The following is a 25144-nucleotide window of genomic DNA, read 5'->3' as shown; positions in this document are numbered from 1 at the left end:
ACAAATAAATCAAGCATTCATTTTAGTCAATAGACTAAGAGAATCCTTAAAACAATTTAACTATTTCATATCATAAGGCATTAGAAACTATAGCATAAGGATTCAGTAAAGAATAAGCTAGCTACCTATGATTATAATTAATAAAGGAGGCACAGGAGGTGAGAAACTTTGCAGTCACAGTCAACTTCAGTTACCTATGATTATAATTAATAAAGGAGGCACAGGAGGTGAGAAACTTTGCAGTCACAGTCAACTTCAAATACCTGTAGATTGGGAGAGAGGCGGTGTCAATTCATTCAAGATCAGCAGAAGAATTAACTAATAAAAATAGCGCAGGTCTAACGCTAGTTATGCACTTAAAACACTGCACTTAGAAAAGCTGCACCCAGCCAAGGCTTTAGCAGCCAAACTACTGACACATTAAACAGAGATGCAGGCATGTGTGGACACTAATTAATGAAAACCCCCAATTGGCCAGCCAGAGAAAGCTAGCAATAAAGATGGCTTAAGTCAACAATTACCACATACCATACATCTAAGGCTACAAAAAAATCAAGCATTCATTTTAGTCAATAGACTGACAGAATCCTTAAAACAATTAAACTATTTCAAATCAGAAGGCATTAGAAACTATAGCATAAGGATTCAGTAAAGAATAAGCTAGCTACCTATGATTATAATTAATAAAGGAGGCACAGGAGGTGAGAAACTTTGCAGTCACAGTCAACTTCAGTTACCTATGATTATAATTAATAAAGGAGGCACAGGAGGTGAGAAACTTTGCAGTCACAGTCAACTTCAGTTACCTATGATTATAATTAATAAAGGAGGCACAGGAGGTGAGAAACTTTGCAGTCACAGTCAACTTCAGTTACCTATGATTATAATTAATAAAGGAGGCACAGGAGGTGAGAAACTTTGCAGTCACAGTCAACTTCAGTTACCTGTAGATAGGGAGAGAGGCGGTGTCAATTCATTCAAGATCAGCAGAAGAATTAACTAATAAAAATAGCGCAGGTCTAACGCTAGTTATGCACTTAAAACACTGCACTTAGAAAAGCTGCACCCAGCCAAGGCTTTAGCAGCCAAACTACTGACACTTTAAACAGAGATGCAGGCAAGTGGGGACACTAATTAATGAAAACCCCCAATTGGCCAGCCAGAGAAAGCTAGCAATAAAGATGGCTTAAGTCAACAATTACCACATACCATACATCTAAGGCTACAAATAAATCAAGCATTCATTTTAGTCAATAAACTGAGAGAATCCTTAAAACAATTTAACTATTTCAAATCATAAGGCGATAGAAACGATAGCATAAGGATTCAGTAAAGAATAAGCTAGCTACCTATGATTATAATTAATAAAGGAGGCACAGGAGGTGAGAAACTTTGCAGTCACAGTCAACTTCATTTACCTGTAGATAGGGAGAGAGGCGGTGTCAATTCATTCAAGATCAGCAGAAGAATTAACTAATAAAAATAGCGCAGGTCTAACGCTTATAATGCACTTAAAACACTGCACTTTGAAAAGCTGCACCCAGCCAAGGCTTTAGCTGCCAAACTACTGACACTTTATACAGAGATGCAGGCAAGTGTGGACACTAATTAATGAAAACCCCCAATTGGCCTGCCAGAGAAAGCTAGCAATAAAGATGGCTTAAGTCAACAATTACCACATACCATACATCTAAGGCTACAAATAAATCAAGCATTCATTATAGTCAATAGACTGAGAGAATCCTTAAAACAATTTAACTATTTCAAATCATAAGGCATTAGAAACTATAGCATAAGGATTCATTAAAGAATAAGCTAGCTACCTATGATTATAATTAATAAAGGAGGCACAGGAGGTGAGAAACTTTGCAGTCACAGTCAACTTCAGTTACCTATGATTATAATTAATAAAGGAGGCACAGGAGGTGAGAAACTTTGCAGTCACAGTCAACTTCAGTTACCTGTAGATAGGGAGAGAGGCGGTGTCAATTCATTCAAGATCAGCAGAATAATTAACAAATAAAAATAGCGCAGGTCTAACGCTAGTTATGCACTTAAAACACTGCACTTAGAAAAGCTGCACCCAGCCAAGGCTTTAGCAGCCAAACTACTGACACTTTAAACAGAGATGCAGGCAAGTGTGGACACTAATTAATGAAAACCCCCAATTGGCCAGCCAGAGAAAGCTAGCAATAAAGATGGCTTAAGTCAACAATTACCACATACCATACATCTAAGGCTACAAATAAATCAAGCATTCATTTTAGTCAATAGACTAAGAGAATCCTTAAAACAATTTAACTATTTCATATCATAAGGCATTAGAAACTATAGCATAAGGATTCAGTAAAGAATAAGCTAGCTACCTATGATTATAATTAATAAAGTAGGCACAGGAGGTGAGAAACTTTGCAGTCACAGTCAACTTCAGTTACCTATGATTATAATTAATAAAGGAGGCACAGGAGGTGAGAAACTTTGCAGTCACAGTCAACTTCAGTTACCTATGATTATAATTAATAAAGGAGGCACAGGAGGTGAGAAACTTTGCAGTCACAGTCAACTTCAGTTACCTGTAGATAGGGAGAGAGACGGTGTCAATTCATTCAAGATCAGCAGAAGAATTAACTAATAAAAATAGCGCAGGTCTAACGCTAGTTATGCACTTAAAACACTGCACTTAGAAAAGCTGCACCCAGCCAAGGCTTTAGCAGCCAAACTACTGACACTTTAAACAGAGATGCAGGCAAGTGTGGACACTAATTAATGAAAACCCCCAATTGGCCAGCCAGAGAAAGCTAGCAATAAAGATGGCTTAAGTCAACAATTACCACATACCATACATCTAAGGCTACAAATAAATCAAGCATTCATTTTAGTCAATAAACTGAGAGAATCCTTAAAACAATTTAACTATTTCAAATCATAAGGCGATAGAAACGATAGCATAAGGATTCAGTAAAGAATAAGCTAGCTACCTATGATTATAATTAATAAAGGAGGCACAGGAGGTGAGAAACTTTGCAGTCACAGTCAACTTCATTTACCTGTAGATAGGGAGAGAGGCGGTGTCAATTCATTCAAGATCAGCAGAAGAATTAACTAATAAAAATAGCGCAGGTCTAACGCTTATAATGCACTTAAAACACTGCACTTTGAAAAGCTGCACCCAGCCAAGGCTTTAGCTGCCAAACTACTGACACTTTATACAGAGATGCAGGCAAGTGTGGACACTAATTAATGAAAACCCCCAATTGGCCTGCCAGAGAAAGCTAGCAATAAAGATGGCTTAAGTCAACAATTACCACATACCATACATCTAAGGCTACAAATAAATCAAGCATTCATTATAGTCAATAGACTGAGAGAATCCTTAAAACAATTTAACTATTTCAAATCATAAGGCATTAGAAACTATAGCATAAGGATTCATTAAAGAATAAGCTAGCTACCTATGATTATAATTAATAAAGGAGGCACAGGAGGTGAGAAACTTTGCAGTCACAGTCAACTTCAGTTACCTATGATTATAATTAATAAAGGAGGCACAGGAGGTGAGAAACTTTGCAGTCACAGTCAACTTCAGTTACCTGTAGATAGGGAGAGAGGCGGTGTCAATTCATTCAAGATCAGCAGAAGAATTAACTAATAAAAATAGCGCAGGTCTAACGCTAGTTATGCACTTAAAACACTGCACTTAGAAAAGCTGCACCCAGCCAAGGCTTTAGCAGCCAAACTACTGACACTTTAAACAGAGATGCAGGCAAGTGTGGACACTAATTAATGAAAACCCCCAATTGGCCAGCCAGAGAAAGCTAGCAAAAAAGATGGCTTAAGTCAACAATTACCACATACCATACATCTAAGGCTACAAATAAATCAAGCATTCATTTTAGTCAATAGACTAAGAGTATCCTTAAAACAATTTAACTATTTCATATCATAAGGCATTAGAAACTATAGCATAAGGATTCAGTAAAGAATAAGCTAGCTACCTATGATTATAATTAATAAAGTAGGCACAGGAGGTGAGAAACTTTGCAGTCACAGTCAACTTCAGTTACCTATGATTATAATTAATAAAGGAGGCACAGGAGGTGAGAAACTTTGCAGTCACAGTCAACTTCAGTTACCTATGATTATAATTAATAAAGGAGGCACAGGAGGTGAGAAACTTTGCAGTCACAGTCAACTTCAGTTACCTGTAGATAGGGAGAGAGACGGTGTCAATTCATTCAAGATCAGCAGAAGAATTAACTAATAAAAATAGCGCAGGTCTAACGCTAGTTATGCACTTAAAACACTGCACTTAGAAAAGCTGCACCCAGCCAAGGCTTTAGCAGCCAAACTAATGACACTTTAAACAGAGATGCAGGCAAGTGTGGACACTAATTAATGAAAACCCCCAATTGGCCAGCCAGAGAAAGCTATTAATAAAGATGGCTTAAGTCAACAATTACCACATAGCATACATCTAAGGCTACAAATAAATCAAGCATTCATTTTAGTCAATAGACTGAGAGAATCCTTAAAACAATTTAACTATTTCAAATCATAAGGCATTAGAAACTATAGCATAAGGATTCAGTAAAGAATAAGCTAGCTACCTATGATTATAATTAATAAAGGAGGCACAGGAGGTGAGAAACTTTGCAGTCACAGTCAACTTCAGTTACCTATGATTATAATTAATAAAGGAGGCACAGGAGGTGAGAAACTTTGCAATCACAGTCAACTTCAGTTACCTATGATTATAATTAATAAAGGAGGCACAGGAGGTGAGAAACTTTGCAGTCACAGTCAACTTCAGTTACCTATGATTATAATTAATAAAGGAGGCACAGGAGGTGAGAAACTTTGCAGTCACAGTCAACTTCAGTTACCTGTAGATAGGGAGAGAGGCGGTGTCAATTCATTCAAGATCAGCAGAAGAATTAACAAATAAAAATAGCGCAGGTCTAACGCTAGTTATGCACTTAAAACACTGCACTTAGAAAAGCTGCACCCAGCCAAGGCTTTAGCAGCCAAACTACTGACACTTAAAACAGAGATGCAGGCAAGTGTGGACACTAACTAATGAAAACCCTCAATTGGCCAGCCAGAGAAAGCTAGCAATAAAGATGGCTTAAGTCAACAATTACCACATACCATACATCTAAGGCTACAAATAAATCAAGCATTCATTTTAGTCAATAGACTGAGAGAATCCTTAAAACAATTTAACTATTTCAAATCATAAGGCATTAGAAACTATAGCATAAGGATTCAGTAAAGAATAAGCTAGCTACCTATGATTATAATTAATAATGGAGGCACAGGAGGTGAGAAATTTTGCAGTCACAGTCAACTTCAGTTACCTGTAGATAGGGAGAGAGGCGGTGTCAATTCATTCAAGATCAGCAGAAGAATTAACTAATAAAAATAGCGCAGGTCTAACGCTAGTTATGCACTTAAAACACTGCACTTAGAAAAGCTGCACCCAGCCAAGGCTTTAGCAGCCAAACTACTGACACTTTAAACAGAGATGCAGGCAAGTGGGGACACTAATTAATGAAAACCCCCAATTGGCCAGCCAGAGAAAGCTAGCAATAAAGATGGCTTAAGTCAACAATTACCACATACCATACATCTAAGGCTACAAATAAATCAAGCATTCATTTTAGTCAATAGACTGAGAGAATCCTTAAAACAATTTAACTATTTCAAATCATAAGGCATTAGAAACGATAGCATAAGGATTCAGTAAAGAATAAGCTAGCTACCTATGATTATAATTAATAAAGGAGGCACAGGAGGTGAGAAACTTTGCAGTCACAGTCAACTTCAGTTACCTATGATTATAATTAATAAAGGAGGCACAGGAGGTGAGAAACTTTGCAGTCACAGTCAACTTCAGTTACCTGTAGATTGGGAGAGAGGCGGTGTCAATTCATTCAAGATCAGCAGAAGAATTAACTAATAAAAATAGCGCAGGTCTAACGCTAGTTATGCACTTAAAACACTGCACTTAGAAAAGCTGCACCCAGCCAAGGCTTTAGCAGCCAAACTACTGACACTTTAAACAGAGATGCAGGGAAGTGTGGACACTAATTTATGAAAACCCCCAATTGGCAAGCCAGAGAAAGCTAGCAATAAAGATGGCTTAAGTCAACAATTACCACATACCATACATCTAAGGCTACAAATAAATCAAGCATTCATTTTAGTCAATAGACTGAGAGAATCCTTAAAACAATTTAACTGTTTCAAATCATAAGGCATTAGAAACTATAGCATAAGGATTCAGTAAAGAATAAGCTAGCTACCTATGATTATAATTAATAAAGGAGGCACAGGAGGTGAGAAACTTTGCAGTCACAGTCAACTTCAGTTACCTGTAGATAGGGAGAGAGGCGGTGTCAATTCATTCAAGATCAGCAGAAGTATTAACAAATAAAAATAGCGCAGGTCTAACGCTAGTTATGCACTTAAAACACTGCACTTAGAAAAGCTGCACCCAGCCAAGGCTTTAGCAGCCAAACTACTGACACTTTAAACAGAGATGCAGGCAAGTGTGGACACTAATTAATGAAAACCCCCAATTGGCCAGCCAGAGAAAGCTAGCAATAAAGATGGCCTAAGTCAACAATTACCACATACCATACATCTAAGGCTACAAATAAATCAAGCATTTATTTTAGTCAATAGACTAAGAGAATCCTTAAAACAATTTAACTATTTCAAATCATAAGGCATTAGAAACTATAGCATAAGGATTCAGTAAAGAATAAGCTAGCTACCTATGATTATAATTAATAAAGGAGGCACAGGAGGTGAGAAACTTTGCAGTCACAGTCAACTTCAGTTACCTATGATTATAATTAATAAAGGAGGCACAGGAGGTGAGAAACTTTGCAGTCACAGTCAACTTCAGTTACCTATGATTATAATTAATAAAGGAGGCACAGGAGGTGAGAAACTTTGCAGTCACAGTCAACTTCAAATACCTGTAGATTGGGAGAGAGGCGGTGTCAATTCATTCAAGATCAGCAGAAGAATTAACTAATAAAAATAGCGCAGGTCTAACGCTAGTTATGCACTTAAAACACTGCACTTAGAAAAGCTGCACCCAGCCAAGGCTTTAGCAGCCAAACTACTGACACATTAAACAGAGATGCAGGCATGTGTGGACACTAATTAATGAAAACTCCCAATTGGCCAGCCAGAGAAAGCTAGCAATAAAGATGGCTTAAGTCAACAATTACCACATACCATACATCTAAGGCTACAAATAAATCAAGCATTCATTTTAGTCAATAGACTGACAGAATCCTTAAAACAATTAAACTATTTCAAATCAGAAGGCATTAGAAACTATAGCATAAGGATTCAGTAAAGAATAAGCTAGCTACCTATGATTATAATTAATAAAGGAGGCACAGGAGGTGAGAAACTTTGCAGTCACAGTCAACTTCAGTTACCTATGATTATAATTAATAAAGGAGGCACAGGAGGTGAGAAACTTTGCAGTCACAGTCAACTTCAGTTACCTATGATTATAATTAATAAAGGAGGCACAGGAGGTGAGAAACTTTGCAGTCACAGTCAACTTCAGTTACCTATGATTATAATTAATAAAGGAGGCACAGGAGGTGAGAAACTTTGCAGTCACAGTCAGCTTCAGTTACCTGTAGATTGGGAGAGAGGCGGTGTCAATTCATTCAAGATCAGCAGAAGAATTAACTAATAAAAATAGCGCAGGTCTAACGCTAGTTATGCACTTAAAACACTGCACTTAGAAAAGCTGCACCCAGCCAAGGCTTTAGCAGCCAAACTACTGACACTTAAAACAGAGATGCAGGCAAGTGTGGACACTAACTAATGAAAACCCCCAATTGGCCAGCCAGAGAAAGCTAGCAATAAAGATGGCTTAAGTCAACAATTACCACATACCATACATCTAAGGCTACAAATAAATCAAGCATTCATTTTAGTCAATAGACTGAGAGAATCCTTAAAACAATTTAACTATTTCAAATCATAAGGCATTAGAAACTATAGCATAAGGATTCAGTAAAGAATAAGCTAGCTACCTATGATTATAATTAATAATGGAGGCACAGGAGGTGAGAAATTTTGCAGTCACAGTCAACTTCAGTTACCTGTAGATAGGGAGAGAGGCGGTGTCAATTCATTCAAGATCAGCAGAAGAATGAACTAATAAAAATAGCGCAGGTCTAACGCTAGTTATGCACTTAAAACACTGCACTTAGAAAAGCTGCACCCAGCCAAGGCTTTAGCAGCCAAACTACTGACACTTTAAACAGAGATGCAGGCAAGTGTGGACACTAATTAATGAAAACCCCCAATTGGCCAGCCAGAGAAAGCTAGCAATAAAGATGGCTTAAGTCAACAATTACCACATACCATACATCTAAGGCTACAAATAAATCAAGCATTCATTTTAGTCAATAGACTAAGAGAATCCTTAAAACAATTTAACTATTTCATATCATAAGGCATTAGAAACTATAGCATAAGGATTCAGTAAAGAATAAGCTAGCTACCTATGATTATAATTAATAAAGTAGGCACAGGAGGTGAGAAACTTTGCAGTCACAGTCAACTTCAGTTACCTATGATTATAATTAATAAAGGAGGCACAGGAGGTGAGAAACTTTGCAGTCACAGTCAACTTCAGTTACCTATGATTATAATTAATAAAGGAGGCACAGGAGGTGAGAAACTTTGCAGTCACAGTCAACTTCAGTTACCTGTAGATAGGGAGAGAGACGGTGTCAATTCATTCAAGATCAGCAGAAGAATTAACTAATAAAAATAGCGCAGGTCTAACGCTAGTTATGCACTTAAAACACTGCACTTAGAAAAGCTGCACCCAGCCAAGGCTTTAGCAGCCAAACTAATGACACTTTAAACAGAGATGCAGGCAAGTGTGGACACTAATTAATGAAAACCCCCAATTGGCCAGCCAGAGAAAGCTATTAATAAAGATGGCTTAAGTCAACAATTACCACATAGCATACATCTAAGGCTACAAATAAATCAAGCATTCATTTTAGTCAATAGACTGAGAGAATCCTTAAAACAATTTAACTATTTCAAATCATAAGGCATTAGAAACTATAGCATAAGGATTCAGTAAAGAATAAGCTAGCTACCTATGATTATAATTAATAAAGGAGGCACAGGAGGTGAGAAACTTTGCAGTCACAGTCAACTTCAGTTACCTATGATTATAATTAATAAAGGAGGCACAGGAGGTGAGAAACTTTGCAGCCACAGTCAACTTCAGATACCTGTAGATTGGGAGAGAGGCGGTGTCAATTCATTCAAGATCAGCAGAAGAATTAACTAATAAAAATAGCGCAGGTCTAACGCTAGTTATGCACTTAAAACACTGCACTTAGAAAAGCTGCACCCAGCCAAGGCTTTAGCAGCCAAACTACTGACACATTAAACAGAGATGCATGCAAGTGTGGACACTAATTAATGAAAACCCCCAATTGGCCAGCCAGAGAAAGCTAGCAATAAAGATGGCTTAAGTCAACAATTACCACATACCATACATCTAAGGCTACAAATAAATCAAGCATTCATTTTAGTCAAAATACTGAGAGAATCCTTAAAACAATTTAACTATTTCAAATCATAAGGCATTAGAAACTATAGCATAAGGATTCAGTAAAGAATAAGCTAGCTACCTATGATTATAATTAATAAAGGAGGCACAGGAGGTGAGAAACTTTGCAGTCACAGTCAACTTCAGTTACCTGTAGATAGGGAGAGAGGCGGTGTCATTTCATTCAAGATCAGCAGAAGAATTAACAAATAAAAATAGCGCAGGTCTAACACTAGTTATGCACTTAAAACACTGCACTTAGAAAAGCTGCACCCAGCCAAGGCTTTAGCAGCCAAACTACTGACACTTTAAACAGAGATGCAGGCAAGTGTGGACACTAATTAATGAAAACCCCCAATTGGCCAGCCAGAGAAATCTAGCAATAAAGATGGCTTAAGTCAACAATTACCACATACCATACATCTAAGGCTACAAATAAATCAAGCATTCATTTTAGTCAATAGACTAACAGAATCCTTAAAACAATTTAACTATTTCAAATCAGAAGGCATTAGAAACTATAGCATAAGGATTCAGTAAAGAATAAGCTAGCTACCTATGATTATAATTAATAAAGGAGGCACAGGAGGTGAGAAACTTTGCAGTCACAGTCAACTTCAGTTACCTATGATTATAATTAATAAAGGAGGCACAGGAGGTGAGAAACTTTGCAATCACAGTCAACTTCAGTTACCTATGATTATAATTAATAAAGGAGGCACAGGAGGTGAGAAACTTTGCAGTCACAGTCAACTTCAGTTACCTATGATTATAATTAATAAAGGAGGCACAGGAGGTGAGAAACTTTGCAGTCACAGTCAACTTCAGTTACCTGTAGATAGGGAGAGAGGCGGTGTCAATTCATTCAAGATCAGCAGAAGAATTAACTAATAAAAATAGCGCAGGTCTAACGCTAGTTATGCACTTAAAACACTGCACTTAGAAAAGCTGCACCCAGCCAAGGCTTTAGCAGCCAAACTACTGACACTTTAAACAGAGATGCAGGCAAGTGTGGACACTAATTAATGAAAACCCCCAATTGGCCAGCCAGAGAAAGCTAGCAAAAAAGATGGCTTAAGTCAACAATTACCACATACCATACATCTAAGGCTACAAATAAATCAAGCATTCATTTTAGTCAATAGACTAAGAGTATCCTTAAAACAATTTAACTATTTCATATCATAAGGCATTAGAAACTATAGCATAAGGATTCAGTAAAGAATAAGCTAGCTACCTATGATTATAATTAATAAAGTAGGCACAGGAGGTGAGAAACTTTGCAGTCACAGTCAACTTCAGTTACCTATGATTATAATTAATAAAGGAGGCACAGGAGGTGAGAAACTTTGCAGTCACAGTCAACTTCAGTTACCTATGATTATAATTAATAAAGGAGGCACAGGAGGTGAGAAACTTTGCAGTCACAGTCAACTTCAGTTACCTGTAGATAGGGAGAGAGACGGTGTCAATTCATTCAAGATCAGCAGAAGAATTAACTAATAAAAATAGCGCAGGTCTAACGCTAGTTATGCACTTAAAACACTGCACTTAGAAAAGCTGCACCCAGCCAAGGCTTTAGCAGCCAAACTAATGACACTTTAAACAGAGATGCAGGCAAGTGTGGACACTAATTAATGAAAACCCCCAATTGGCCAGCCAGAGAAAGCTATTAATAAAGATGGCTTAAGTCAACAATTACCACATAGCATACATCTAAGGCTACAAATAAATCAAGCATTCATTTTAGTCAATAGACTGAGAGAATCCTTAAAACAATTTAACTATTTCAAATCATAAGGCATTAGAAACTATAGCATAAGGATTCAGTAAAGAATAAGCTAGCTACCTATGATTATAATTAATAAAGGAGGCACAGGAGGTGAGAAACTTTGCAGTCACAGTCAACTTCAGTTACCTATGATTATAATTAATAAAGGAGGCACAGGAGGTGAGAAACTTTGCAATCACAGTCAACTTCAGTTACCTATGATTATAATTAATAAAGGAGGCACAGGAGGTGAGAAACTTTGCAGTCACAGTCAACTTCAGTTACCTATGATTATAATTAATAAAGGAGGCACAGGAGGTGAGAAACTTTGCAGTCACAGTCAACTTCAGTTACCTGTAGATAGGGAGAGAGGCGGTGTCAATTCATTCAAGATCAGCAGAAGAATTAACAAATAAAAATAGCGCAGGTCTAACGCTAGTTATGCACTTAAAACACTGCACTTAGAAAAGCTGCACCCAGCCAAGGCTTTAGCAGCCAAACTACTGACACTTAAAACAGAGATGCAGGCAAGTGTGGACACTAACTAATGAAAACCCTCAATTGGCCAGCCAGAGAAAGCTAGCAATAAAGATGGCTTAAGTCAACAATTACCACATACCATACATCTAAGGCTACAAATAAATCAAGCATTCATTTTAGTCAATAGACTGAGAGAATCCTTAAAACAATTTAACTATTTCAAATCATAAGGCATTAGAAACTATAGCATAAGGATTCAGTAAAGAATAAGCTAGCTACCTATGATTATAATTAATAATGGAGGCACAGGAGGTGAGAAATTTTGCAGTCACAGTCAACTTCAGTTACCTGTAGATAGGGAGAGGCGGTGTCAATTCATTCAAGATCAGCAGAAGAATTAACTAATAAAAATAGCGCAGGTCTAACGCTAGTTATGCACTTAAAACACTGCACTTAGAAAAGCTGCACCCAGCCAAGGCTTTAGCAGCCAAACTACTGACACTTTAAACAGAGATGCAGGCAAGTGGGGACACTAATTAATGAAAACCCCCAATTGGCCAGCCAGAGAAAGCTAGCAATAAAGATGGCTTAAGTCAACAATTACCACATACCATACATCTAAGGCTACAAATAAATCAAGCATTCATTTTAGTCAATAGACTGAGAGAATCCTTAAAACAATTTAACTATTTCAAATCATAAGGCATTAGAAACGATAGCATAAGGATTCAGTAAAGAATAAGCTAGCTACCTATGATTATAATTAATAAAGGAGGCACAGGAGGTGAGAAACTTTGCAGTCACAGTCAACTTCAGTTACCTATGATTATAATTAATAAAGGAGGCACAGGAGGTGAGAAACTTTGCAGTCACAGTCAACTTCAGTTACCTATGATTATAATTAATAAAGGAGGCACAGGAGGTGAGAAACTTTGCAGTCACAGTCAGCTTCAGTTACCTGTAGATTGGGAGAGAGGCGGTGTCAATTCATTCAAGATCAGCAGAAGAATTAACTAATAAAAATAGCGCAGGTCTAACGCTAGTTATGCACTTAAAACACTGCACTTAGAAAAGCTGCACCCAGCCAAGGCTTTAGCAGCCAAACTACTGACACTTAAAACAGAGATGCAGGCAAGTGTGGACACTAACTAATGAAAACCCCCAATTGGCCAGCCAGAGAAAGCTAGCAATAAAGATGGCTTAAGTCAACAATTACCACATACCATACATCTAAGGCTACAAATAAATCAAGCATTCATTTTAGTCAATAGACTGAGAGAATCCTTAAAACAATTTAACTATTTCAAATCATAAGGCATTAGAAACTATAGCATAAGGATTCAGTAAAGAATAAGCTAGCTACCTATGATTATAATTAATAATGGAGGCACAGGAGGTGAGAAATTTTGCAGTCACAGTCAACTTCAGTTACCTGTAGATAGGGAGAGAGGCGGTGTCAATTCATTCAAGATCAGCAGAAGAATGAACTAATAAAAATAGCGCAGGTCTAACGCTAGTTATGCACTTAAAACACTGCACTTAGAAAAGCTGCACCCAGCCAAGGCTTTAGCAGCCAAACTACTGACACTTTAAACAGAGATGCAGGCAAGTGTGGACACTAATTAATGAAAACCCCCAATTGGCCAGCCAGAGAAAGCTAGCAATAAAGATGGCTTAAGTCAACAATTACCACATACCATACATCTAAGGCTACAAATAAATCAAGCATTCATTTTAGTCAATAGACTAAGAGAATCCTTAAAACAATTTAACTATTTCATATCATAAGGCATTAGAAACTATAGCATAAGGATTCAGTAAAGAATAAGCTAGCTACCTATGATTATAATTAATAAAGTAGGCACAGGAGGTGAGAAACTTTGCAGTCACAGTCAACTTCAGTTACCTATGATTATAATTAATAAAGGAGGCACAGGAGGTGAGAAACTTTGCAGTCACAGTCAACTTCAGTTACCTATGATTATAATTAATAAAGGAGGCACAGGAGGTGAGAAACTTTGCAGTCACAGTCAACTTCAGTTACCTGTAGATAGGGAGAGAGACGGTGTCAATTCATTCAAGATCAGCAGAAGAATTAACTAATAAAAATAGCGCAGGTCTAACGCTAGTTATGCACTTAAAACACTGCACTTAGAAAAGCTGCACCCAGCCAAGGCTTTAGCAGCCAAACTAATGACACTTTAAACAGAGATGCAGGCAAGTGTGGACACTAATTAATGAAAACCCCCAATTGGCCAGCCAGAGAAAGCTATTAATAAAGATGGCTTAAGTCAACAATTACCACATAGCATACATCTAAGGCTACAAATAAATCAAGCATTCATTTTAGTCAATAGACTGAGAGAATCCTTAAAACAATTTAACTATTTCAAATCATAAGGCATTAGAAACTATAGCATAAGGATTCAGTAAAGAATAAGCTAGCTACCTATGATTATAATTAATAAAGGAGGCACAGGAGGTGAGAAACTTTGCAGTCACAGTCAACTTCAGTTACCTATGATTATAATTAATAAAGGAGGCACAGGAGGTGAGAAACTTTGCAGCCACAGTCAACTTCAGATACCTGTAGATTGGGAGAGAGGCGGTGTCAATTCATTCAAGATCAGCAGAAGAATTAACTAATAAAAATAGCGCAGGTCTAACGCTAGTTATGCACTTAAAACACTGCACTTAGAAAAGCTGCACCCAGCCAAGGCTTTAGCAGCCAAACTACTGACACATTAAACAGAGATGCATGCAAGTGTGGACACTAATTAATGAAAACCCCCAATTGGCCAGCCAGAGAAAGCTAGCAATAAAGATGGCTTAAGTCAACAATTACCACATACCATACATCTAAGGCTACAAATAAATCAAGCATTCATTTTAGTCAAAATACTGAGAGAATCCTTAAAACAATTTAACTATTTCAAATCATAAGGCATTAGAAACTATAGCATAAGGATTCAGTAAAGAATAAGCTAGCTACCTATGATTATAATTAATAAAGGAGGCACAGGAGGTGAGAAACTTTGCAGTCACAGTCAACTTCAGTTACCTGTAGATAGGGAGAGAGGCGGTGTCATTTCATTCAAGATCAGCAGAAGAATTAACAAATAAAAATAGCGCAGGTCTAACACTAGTTATGCACTTAAAACACTGCACTTAGAAAAGCTGCACCCAGCCAAGGCTTTAGCAGCCAAACTACTGACACTTTAAACAGAGATGCAGGCAAGTGTGGACACTAATTAATGAAAACCCCCAATTGGCCAGCCAGAGAAATCTAGCAATAAAGATGGCTTAAGTCAACAATTACCACATACCATACATCTAAGGCTACAAATAAATCAAGCATTCATTTTAGTCAATAGACTAACGGAATCCTTAAAACAATTTAACTATTTCAAATCAGAAGGCATTAGAAACTATAGCATAAGGATTCAGTAAAGAATAAGCTAGCTACCTATGATTATAATTAATAAAGGAGGCACAGGAGGTGAGAAACTTTGCAGTCACAGTCAACTTCAGTTACCTATGATTATAATTAATAAAGGAGGCACAGGAGGTGAGAAACTTTGCAATCACAGTCAACTTCAGTTACCTATGATTATAATTAATAAAGGAGGCACAGGAGGTGAGAAACTTTGCAGTCACAGTCAACTTCAGTTACCTATGATTATAATTAATAAAGGAGGCACAGGAGGTGAGAAACTTTGCAGTCACAGTCAACTTCAGTTACCTGTAGATAGGGAGAGAGGCGGTGTCAATTCATTCAAGATCAGCAGAAGAATTAACTAATAAAAATAGCGCAGGTCTAACGCTAGTTATGCACTTAAAACACTGCACTTAGAAAAGCTGCACCCAGCCAAGGCTTTAGCAGCCAAACTACTGACACTTTAAACAGAGATGCAGGCAAGTGTGGACACTAATTAATGAAAACCCCCAATTGGCCAGCCAGAGAAAGCTAGCAAAAAAGATGGCTTAAGTCAACAATTACCACATACCATACATCTAAGGCTACAAATAAATCAAGCATTCATTTTAGTCAATAGACTAAGAGTATCCTTAAAACAATTTAACTATTTCATATCATAAGGCATTAGAAACTATAGCATAAGGATTCAGTAAAGAATAAGCTAGCTACCTATGATTATAATTAATAAAGGAGGCACAGGAGGTGAGAAACTTTGCAGTCACAGTCAACTTCAGTTACCTATGATTATAATTAATAAAGGAGGCACAGGAGGTGAGAAACTTTGCAGTCACAGTCAACTTCAGTTACCTATGATTATAATTAATAAAGGAGGCACAGGAGGTGAGAAACTTTGCAGTCACAGTCAACTTCAGTTACCTGTAGATAGGGAGAGAGACGGTGTCAATTCATTCAAGATCAGCAGAAGAATTAACTAATAAAAATAGCGCAGGTCTAACGCTAGTTATGCACTTAAAACACTGCACTTAGAAAAGCTGCACCCAGCCAAGGCTTTAGCAGCCAAACTAATGACACTTTAAACAGAGATGCAGGCAAGTGTGGACACTAATTAATGAAAACCCCCAATTGGCCAGCCAGAGAAAGCTATTAATAAAGATGGCTTAAGTCAACAATTACCACATAGCATACATCTAAGGCTACAAATAAATCAAGCATTCATTTTAGTCAATAGACTGAGAGAATCCTTAAAACAATTTAACTATTTCAAATCATAAGGCATTAGAAACTATAGCATAAGGATTCAGTAAAGAATAAGCTAGCTACCTATGATTATAATTAATAAAGGAGGCACAGGAGGTGAGAAACTTTGCAGTCACAGTCAACTTCAGTTACCTATGATTATAATTAATAAAGGAGGCACAGGAGGTGAGAAACTTTGCAATCACAGTCAACTTCAGTTACCTATGATTATAATTAATAAAGGAGGCACAGGAGGTGAGAAACTTTGCAGTCACAGTCAACTTCAGTTACCTATGATTATAATTAATAAAGGAGGCACATGAGGTGAGAAACTTTGCAGTCACAGTCAACTTCAGTTACCTGTAGATAGGGAGAGAGGCGGTGTCAATTCATTCAAGATCAGCAGAAGAATTAACAAATAAAAATAGCGCAGGTCTAACGCTAGTTATGCACTTAAAACACTGCACTTAGAAAAGCTGCACCCAGCCAAGGCTTTAGCAGCCAAACTACTGACACTTACAACAGAGATGCAGGCAAGTGTGGACACTAACTAATGAAAACCCTCAATTGGCCAGCCAGAGAAAGCTAGCAATAAAGATGGCTTAAGTCAACAATTACCACATACCATACATCTAAGGCTACAAATAAATCAAGCATTCATTTTAGTCAATAGACTGAGAGAATCCTTAAAACAATTTAACTATTTCAAATCATAAGGCATTAGAAACTATAGCATAAGGATTCAGTAAAGAATAAGCTAGCTACCTATGATTATAATTAATAATGGAGGCACAGGAGGTGAGAAATTTTGCAGTCACAGTCAACTTCAGTTACCTGTAGATAGGGAGAGAGGCGGTGTCAATTCATTCAAGATCAGCAGAAGAATTAACTAATAAAAATAGCGCAGGTCTAACGCTAGTTATGCACTTAAAACACTGCACTTAGAAAAGCTGCACCCAGCCAAGGCTTTAGCAGCCAAACTACTGACACTTTAAACAGAGATGCAGGCAAGTGGGGACACTAATTAATGAAAACCCCCAATTGGCCAGCCAGAGAAAGCTAGCAATAAAGATGGCTTAAGTCAACAATTACCACATACCATACATCTAAGGCTACAAATAAATCAAGCATTCATTTTAGTCAATAGACTGAGAGAATCCTTAAAACAATTTAACTATTTCAAATCATAAGGCATTAGAAACGATAGCATAAGGATTCAGTAAAGAATAAGCTAGCTACCTATGATTATAATTAATAAAGGAGGCACAGGAGGTGAGAAACTTTGCAGTCACAGTCAACTTCAGTTACCTATGATTATAATTAATAAAGGAGGCACAGGAGGTGAGAAACTTTGCAGTCACAGTCAACTTCAGTTACCTGTAGATTGGGAGAGAGGCGGTGTCAATTCATTCAAGATCAGCAGAAGAATTAACTAATAAAAATAGCGCAGGTCTAACGCTAGTTATGCACTTAAAACACTGCACTTAGAAAAGCTGCACCCAGCCAAGGCTTTAGCAGCCAAACTACTGACACTTTAAACAGAGATGCAGGGAAGTGTGGACACTAATTTATGAAAACCCCCAATTGGCAAGCCAGAGAAAGCTAGCAATAAAGATGGCTTAAGTCAACAATTACCACATACCATACATCTAAGGCTACAAATAAATCAAGCATTCATTTTAGTCAATAGACTGAGAGAATCCTTAAAACAATTTAACTGTTTCAAATCATAAGGCATTAGAAACTATAGCATAAGGATTCAGTAAAGAATAAGCTAGCTACCTATGATTATAATTAATAAAGGAGGCACAGGAGGTGAGAAACTTTGCAGTCACAGTCAACTTCAGTTACCTGTAGATAGGGAGAGAGGCGGTGTCAATTCATTCAAGATCAGCAGAAGTATTAACAAATAAAAATAGCGCAGGTCTAACGCTAGTTATGCACTTAAAACACTGCACTTAGAAAAGCTGCACCCAGCCAAGGCTTTAGCAGCCAAACTACTGACACTTTAAACAGAGATGCAGGCAAGTGTGGACACTAATTAATGAAAACCCCCAATTGGCCAGCCAGAGAAAGCTAGCAATAAAGATGGCCTAAGTCAACAATTACCACATACCATACATCTAAGGCTACAAATAAATCAAGCATTTATTTTAGTCAATAGACTAAGAGAATCCTTAAAACAATTTAACTATTTCAAATCATAAGGCATTAGAAACTATAGCATAAGGATTCAGTAAAGAATAAGCTAGCTACCTATGATTATAATTAATAAAGGAGGCACAGGAGGTGAGAAACTTTGCAGTCACAGTCAACTTCAGTTACCTATGATTATAATTAATAAAGGAGGCACAGGAGGTGAGAAACTTTGCAGTCACAGTCAACTTCAGTTACCTATGATTATAATTAATAAAGGAGGCACAGGAGGTGAGAAACTTTGCAGTCACAGTCAACTTCAAATACCTGTAGATTGGGAGAGAGGCGGTGTCAATTCATTCAAGATCAGCAGAAGAATTAACTAATAAAAATAGCGCAGGTCTAACGCTAGTTATGCACTTAAAACACTGCACTTAGAAAAGCTGCACCCAGCCAAGGCTTTAGCAGCCAAACTACTGACACATTAAACAGAGATGCAGGCATGTGTGGACACTAATTAATGAAAACTCCCAATTGGCCAGCCAGAGAAAGCTAGCAATAAAGATGGCTTAAGTCAACAATTACCACATACCATACATCTAAGGCTACAAATAAATCAAGCATTCATTTTAGTCAATAGACTGACAGAATCCTTAAAACAATTAAACTATTTCAAATCAGAAGGCATTAGAAACTATAGCATAAGGATTCAGTAAAGAATAAGCTAGCTACCTATGATTATAATTAATAAAGGAGGCACAGGAGGTGAGAAACTTTGCAGTCACAGTCAACTTCAGTTACCTATGATTATAATTAATAATGGAGGCACAGGAGGTGAGAAACTTTGCAGTCACAGTCAACTTCAGTTACCTATGATTATAATTAATAAAGGAGGCACAGGAGGTGAGAAACTTTGCAGTCACAGTCAACTTCAGTTACCTATGATTATAATTAATAAAGGAGGCACAGGAGGTGAGAAACTTTGCAGTCACAGTCAGCTTCAGTTACCTGTAGATTGGGAGAGAGGCGGTGTCAATTCATTCAAGATCAGCAGAAGAATTAACTAATAAAAATAGCGCAGGTCTAACGCTAGTTATGCACTTAAAACACTGCACTTAGAAAAGCTGCACCCAGCCAAGGCTTTAGCAGCCAAACTACTGACACTTAAAACAGAGATGCAGGCAAGTGTGGACACTAACTAATGAAAACCCCCAATTGGCCAGCCAGAGAAAGCTAGCAATAAAGATGGCTTAAGTCAACAATTACCACATACCATACATCTAAGGCTACAAATAAATCAAGCATTCATTTTAGTCAATAGACTGAGAGAATCCTTAAAACAATTTAACTATTTCAAATCATAAGGCATTAGAAACTATAGCATAAGGATTCAGTAAAGAATAAGCTAGCTACCTATGATTATAATTAATAATGGAGGCACAGGAGGTGAGAAATTTTGCAGTCACAGTCAACTTCAGTTACCTGTAGATAGGGAGAGAGGCGGTGTCAATTCATTCAAGATCAGCAGAAGAATGAACTAATAAAAATAGCGCAGGTCTAACGCTAGTTATGCACTTAAAACACTGCACTTAGAAAAGCTGCACCCAGCCAAGGCTTTAGCAGCCAAACTACTGACACTTTAAACAGAGATGCAGGCAAGTGTGGACACTAATTAATGAAAACCCCCAATTGGCCAGCCAGAGAAAGCTAGCAATAAAGATGGCTTAAGTCAACAATTACCACATACCATACATCTAAGGCTACAAATAAATCAAGCATTCATTTTAGTCAATAGACTAAGAGAATCCTTAAAACAATTTAACTATTTCATATCATAAGGCATTAGAAACTATAGCATAAGGATTCAGTAAAGAATAAGCTAGCTACCTATGATTATAATTAATAAAGTAGGCACAGGAGGTGAGAAACTTTGCAGTCACAGTCAACTTCAGTTACCTATGATTATAATTAATAAAGGAGGCACAGGAGGTGAGAAACTTTGCAGTCACAGTCAACTTCAGTTACCTATGATTATAATTAATAAAGGAGGCACAGGAGGTGAGAAACTTTGCAGTCACAGTCAACTTCAGTTACCTGTAGATAGGGAGAGAGACGGTGTCAATTCATTCAAGATCAGCAGAAGAATTAACTAATAAAAATAGCGCAGGTCTAACGCTAGTTATGCACTTAAAACACTGCACTTAGAAAAGCTGCACCCAGCCAAGGCTTTAGCAGCCAAACTAATGACACTTTAAACAGAGATGCAGGCAAGTGTGGACACTAATTAATGAAAACCCCCAATTGGCCAGCCAGAGAAAGCTATTAATAAAGATGGCTTAAGTCAACAATTACCACATAGCATACATCTAAGGCTACAAATAAATCAAGCATTCATTTTAGTCAATAGACTGAGAGAATCCTTAAAACAATTTAACTATTTCAAATCATAAGGCATTAGAAACTATAGCATAAGGATTCAGTAAAGAATAAGCTAGCTACCTATGATTATAATTAATAAAGGAGGCACAGGAGGTGAGAAACTTTGCAGTCACAGTCAACTTCAGTTACCTATGATTATAATTAATAAAGGAGGCACAGGAGGTGAGAAACTTTGCAGCCACAGTCAACTTCAGATACCTGTAGATTGGGAGAGAGGCGGTGTCAATTCATTGAAGATCAGCAGAAGAATTAACTAATAAAAATAGCGCAGGTCTAACGCTAGTTATGCACTTAAAACACTGCACTTAGAAAAGCTGCACCCAGCCAAGGCTTTAGCAGCCAAACTACTGACACATTAAACAGAGATGCATGCAAGTGTGGACACTAATTAATGAAAACCCCCAATTGGCCAGCCAGAGAAAGCTAGCAATAAAGATGGCTTAAGTCAACAATTACCACATACCATACATCTAAGGCTACAAATAAATCAAGCATTCATTTTAGTCAAAATACTGAGAGAATCCTTAAAACAATTTAACTATTTCAAATCATAAGGCATTAGAAACTATAGCATAAGGATTCAGTAAAGAATAAGCTAGCTACCTATGATTATAATTAATAAAGGAGGCACAGGAGGTGAGAAACTTTGCAGTCACAGTCAACTTCAGTTACCTGTAGATAGGGAGAGAGGCGGTGTCATTTCATTCAAGATCAGCAGAAGAATTAACAAATAAAAATAGCGCAGGTCTAACACTAGTTATGCACTTAAAACACTGCACTTAGAAAAGCTGCACCCAGCCAAGGCTTTAGCAGCCAAACTACTGACACTTTAAACAGAGATGCAGGCAAGTGTGGACACTAATTAATGAAAACCCCCAATTGGCCAGCCAGAGAAATCTAGCAATAAAGATGGCTTAAGTCAACAATTACCACATACCATACATCTAAGGCTACAAATAAATCAAGCATTCATTTTAGTCAATAGACTAACAGAATCCTTAAAACAATTTAACTATTTCAAATCAGAAGGCATTAGAAACTATAGCATAAGGATTCAGTAAAGAATAAGCTAGCTACCTATGATTATAATTAATAAAGGAGGCACAGGAGGTGAGAAACTTTGCAGTCACAGTCAACTTCAGTTACCTATGATTATAATTAATAAAGGAGGCACAGGAGGTGAGAAACTTTGCAATCACAGTCAACTTCAGTTACCTATGATTATAATTAATAAAGGAGGCACAGGAGGTGAGAAACTTTGCAGTCACAGTCAACTTCAGTTACCTATGATTATAATTAATAAAGGAGGCACAGGAGGTGAGAAACTTTGCAGTCACAGTCAACTTCAGTTACCTGTAGATAGGGAGAGAGGCGGTGTCAATTCATTCAAGATCAGCAGAAGAATTAACTAATAAAAATAGCGCAGGTCTAACGCTAGTTATGCACTTAAAACACTGCACTTAGAAAAGCTGCACCCAGCCAAGGCTTTAGCAGCCAAACTACTGACACTTTAAACAGAGATGCAGGCAAGTGTGGACACTAATTAATGAAAACCCCCAATTGGCCAGCCAGAGAAAGCTAGCAAAAAAGATGGCTTAAGTCAACAATTACCACATACCATACATCTAAGGCTACAAATAAATCAAGCATTCATTTTAGTCAATAGACTAAGAGTATCCTTAAAACAATTTAACTATTTCATATCATAAGGCATTAGAAACTATAGCATAAGGATTCAGTAAAGAATAAGCTAGCTACCTATGATTATAATTAATAAAGTAGGCACAGGAGGTGAGAAACTTTGCAGTCACAGTCAACTTCAGTTACCTATGATTATAATTAATAAAGGAGGCACAGGAGGTGAGAAACTTTGCAGTCACAGTCAACTTCAGTTACCTATGATTATAATTAATAAAGGAGGCACAGGAGGTGAGAAACTTTGCAGTCACAGTCAACTTCAGTTACCTGTAGATAGGGAGAGAGACGGTGTCAATTCATTCAAGATCAGCAGAAGAATTAACTAATAAAAATAGCGCAGGTCTAACGCTAGTTATGCACTTAAAACACTGCACTTAGAAAAGCTGCACCCAGCCAAGGCTTTAGCAGCCAAACTAATGACACTTTAAACAGAGATGCAGGCAAGTGTGGACACTAATTAATGAAAACCCCCAATTGGCCAGCCAGAGAAAGCTATTAATAAAGATGGCTTAAGTCAACAATTACCACATAGCATACATCTAAGGCTACAAATAAATCAAGCATTCATTTTAGTCAATAGACTGAGAGAATCCTTAAAACAATTTAACTATTTCAAATCATAAGGCATTAGAAACTATAGCATAAGGATTCAGTAAAGAATAAGCTAGCTACCTATGATTATAATTAATAAAGGAGGCACAGGAGGTGAGAAACTTTGCAGTCACAGTCAACTTCAGTTACCTATGATTATAATTAATAAAGGAGGCACAGGAGGTGAGAAACTTTGCAATCACAGTCAACTTCAGTTACCTATGATTATAATTAATAAAGGAGGCACAGGAGGTGAGAAACTTTGCAGTCACAGTCAACTTCAGTTACCTATGATTATAATTAATAAAGGAGGCACAGGAGGTGAGAAACTTTGCAGTCACAGTCAACTTCAGTTACCTGTAGATAGGGAGAGAGGCGGTGTCAATTCATTCAAGATCAGCAGAAGAATTAACAAATAAAAATAGCGCAGGTCTAACGCTAGTTATGCACTTAAAACACTGCACTTAGAAAAGCTGCACCCAGCCAAGGCTTTAGCAGCCAAACTACTGACACTTAAAACAGAGATGCAGGCAAGTGTGGACACTAACTAATGAAAACCCTCAATTGGCCAGCCAGAGAAAGCTAGCAATAAAGATGGCTTAAGTCAACAATTACCACATACCATACATCTAAGGCTACAAATAAATCAAGCATTCATTTTAGTCAATAGACTGAGAGAATCCTTAAAACAATTTAACTATTTCAAATCATAAGGCATTAGAAACTATAGCATAAGGATTCAGTAAAGAATAAGCTAGCTACCTATGATTATAATTAATAATGGAGGCACAGGAGGTGAGAAATTTTGCAGTCACAGTCAACTTCAGTTACCTGTAGATAGGGAGAGAGGCGGTGTCAATTCATTCAAGATCAGCAGAAGAATTAACTAATAAAAATAGCGCAGGTCTAACGCTAGTTATGCACTTAAAACACTGCACTTAGAAAAGCTGCACCCAGCCAAGGCTTTAGCAGCCAAACTACTGACACTTTAAACAGAGATGCAGGCAAGTGGGGACACTAATTAATGAAAACCCCCAATTGGCCAGCCAGAGAAAGCTAGCAATAAAGATGGCTTAAGTCAACAATTACCACATACCATACATCTAAGGCTACAAATAAATCAAGCATTCATTTTAGTCAATAGACTGAGAGAATCCTTAAAACAATTTAACTATTTCAAATCATAAGGCATTAGAAACGATAGCATAAGGATTCAGTAAAGAATAAGCTAGCTACCTATGATTATAATTAATAAAGGAGGCACAGGAGGTGAGAAACTTTGCAGTCACAGTCAACTTCAGTTACCTATGATTATAATTAATAAAGGAGGCACAGGAGGTGAGAAACTTTGCAGTCACAGTCAACTTCAGTTACCTGTAGATTGGGAGAGAGGCGGTGTCAATTCATTCAAGATCAGCAGAAGAATTAACTAATAAAAATAGCGCAGGTCTAACGCTAGTTATGCACTTAAAACACTGCACTTAGAAAAGCTGCACCCAGCCAAGGCTTTAGCAGCCAAACTACTGACACTTTAAACAGAGATGCAGGGAAGTGTGGACACTAATTTATGAAAACCCCCAATTGGCAAGCCAGAGAAAGCTAGCAATAAAGATGGCTTAAGTCAACAATTACCACATACCATACATCTAAGGCTACAAATAAATCAAGCATTCATTTTAGTCAATAGACTGAGAGAATCCTTAAAACAATTTAACTGTTTCAAATCATAAGGCAT

The sequence above is a fragment of the Taudactylus pleione genome, unplaced genomic scaffold (genome assembly GCF_031769625.1).
Source record: "Taudactylus pleione unplaced genomic scaffold, aTauple2 ptg000184l, whole genome shotgun sequence".
In the NCBI taxonomy this organism is placed as follows: Eukaryota; Metazoa; Chordata; class Amphibia; order Anura; family Myobatrachidae; genus Taudactylus; species Taudactylus pleione.
This window is presented reverse-complemented; position numbering follows the sequence as displayed.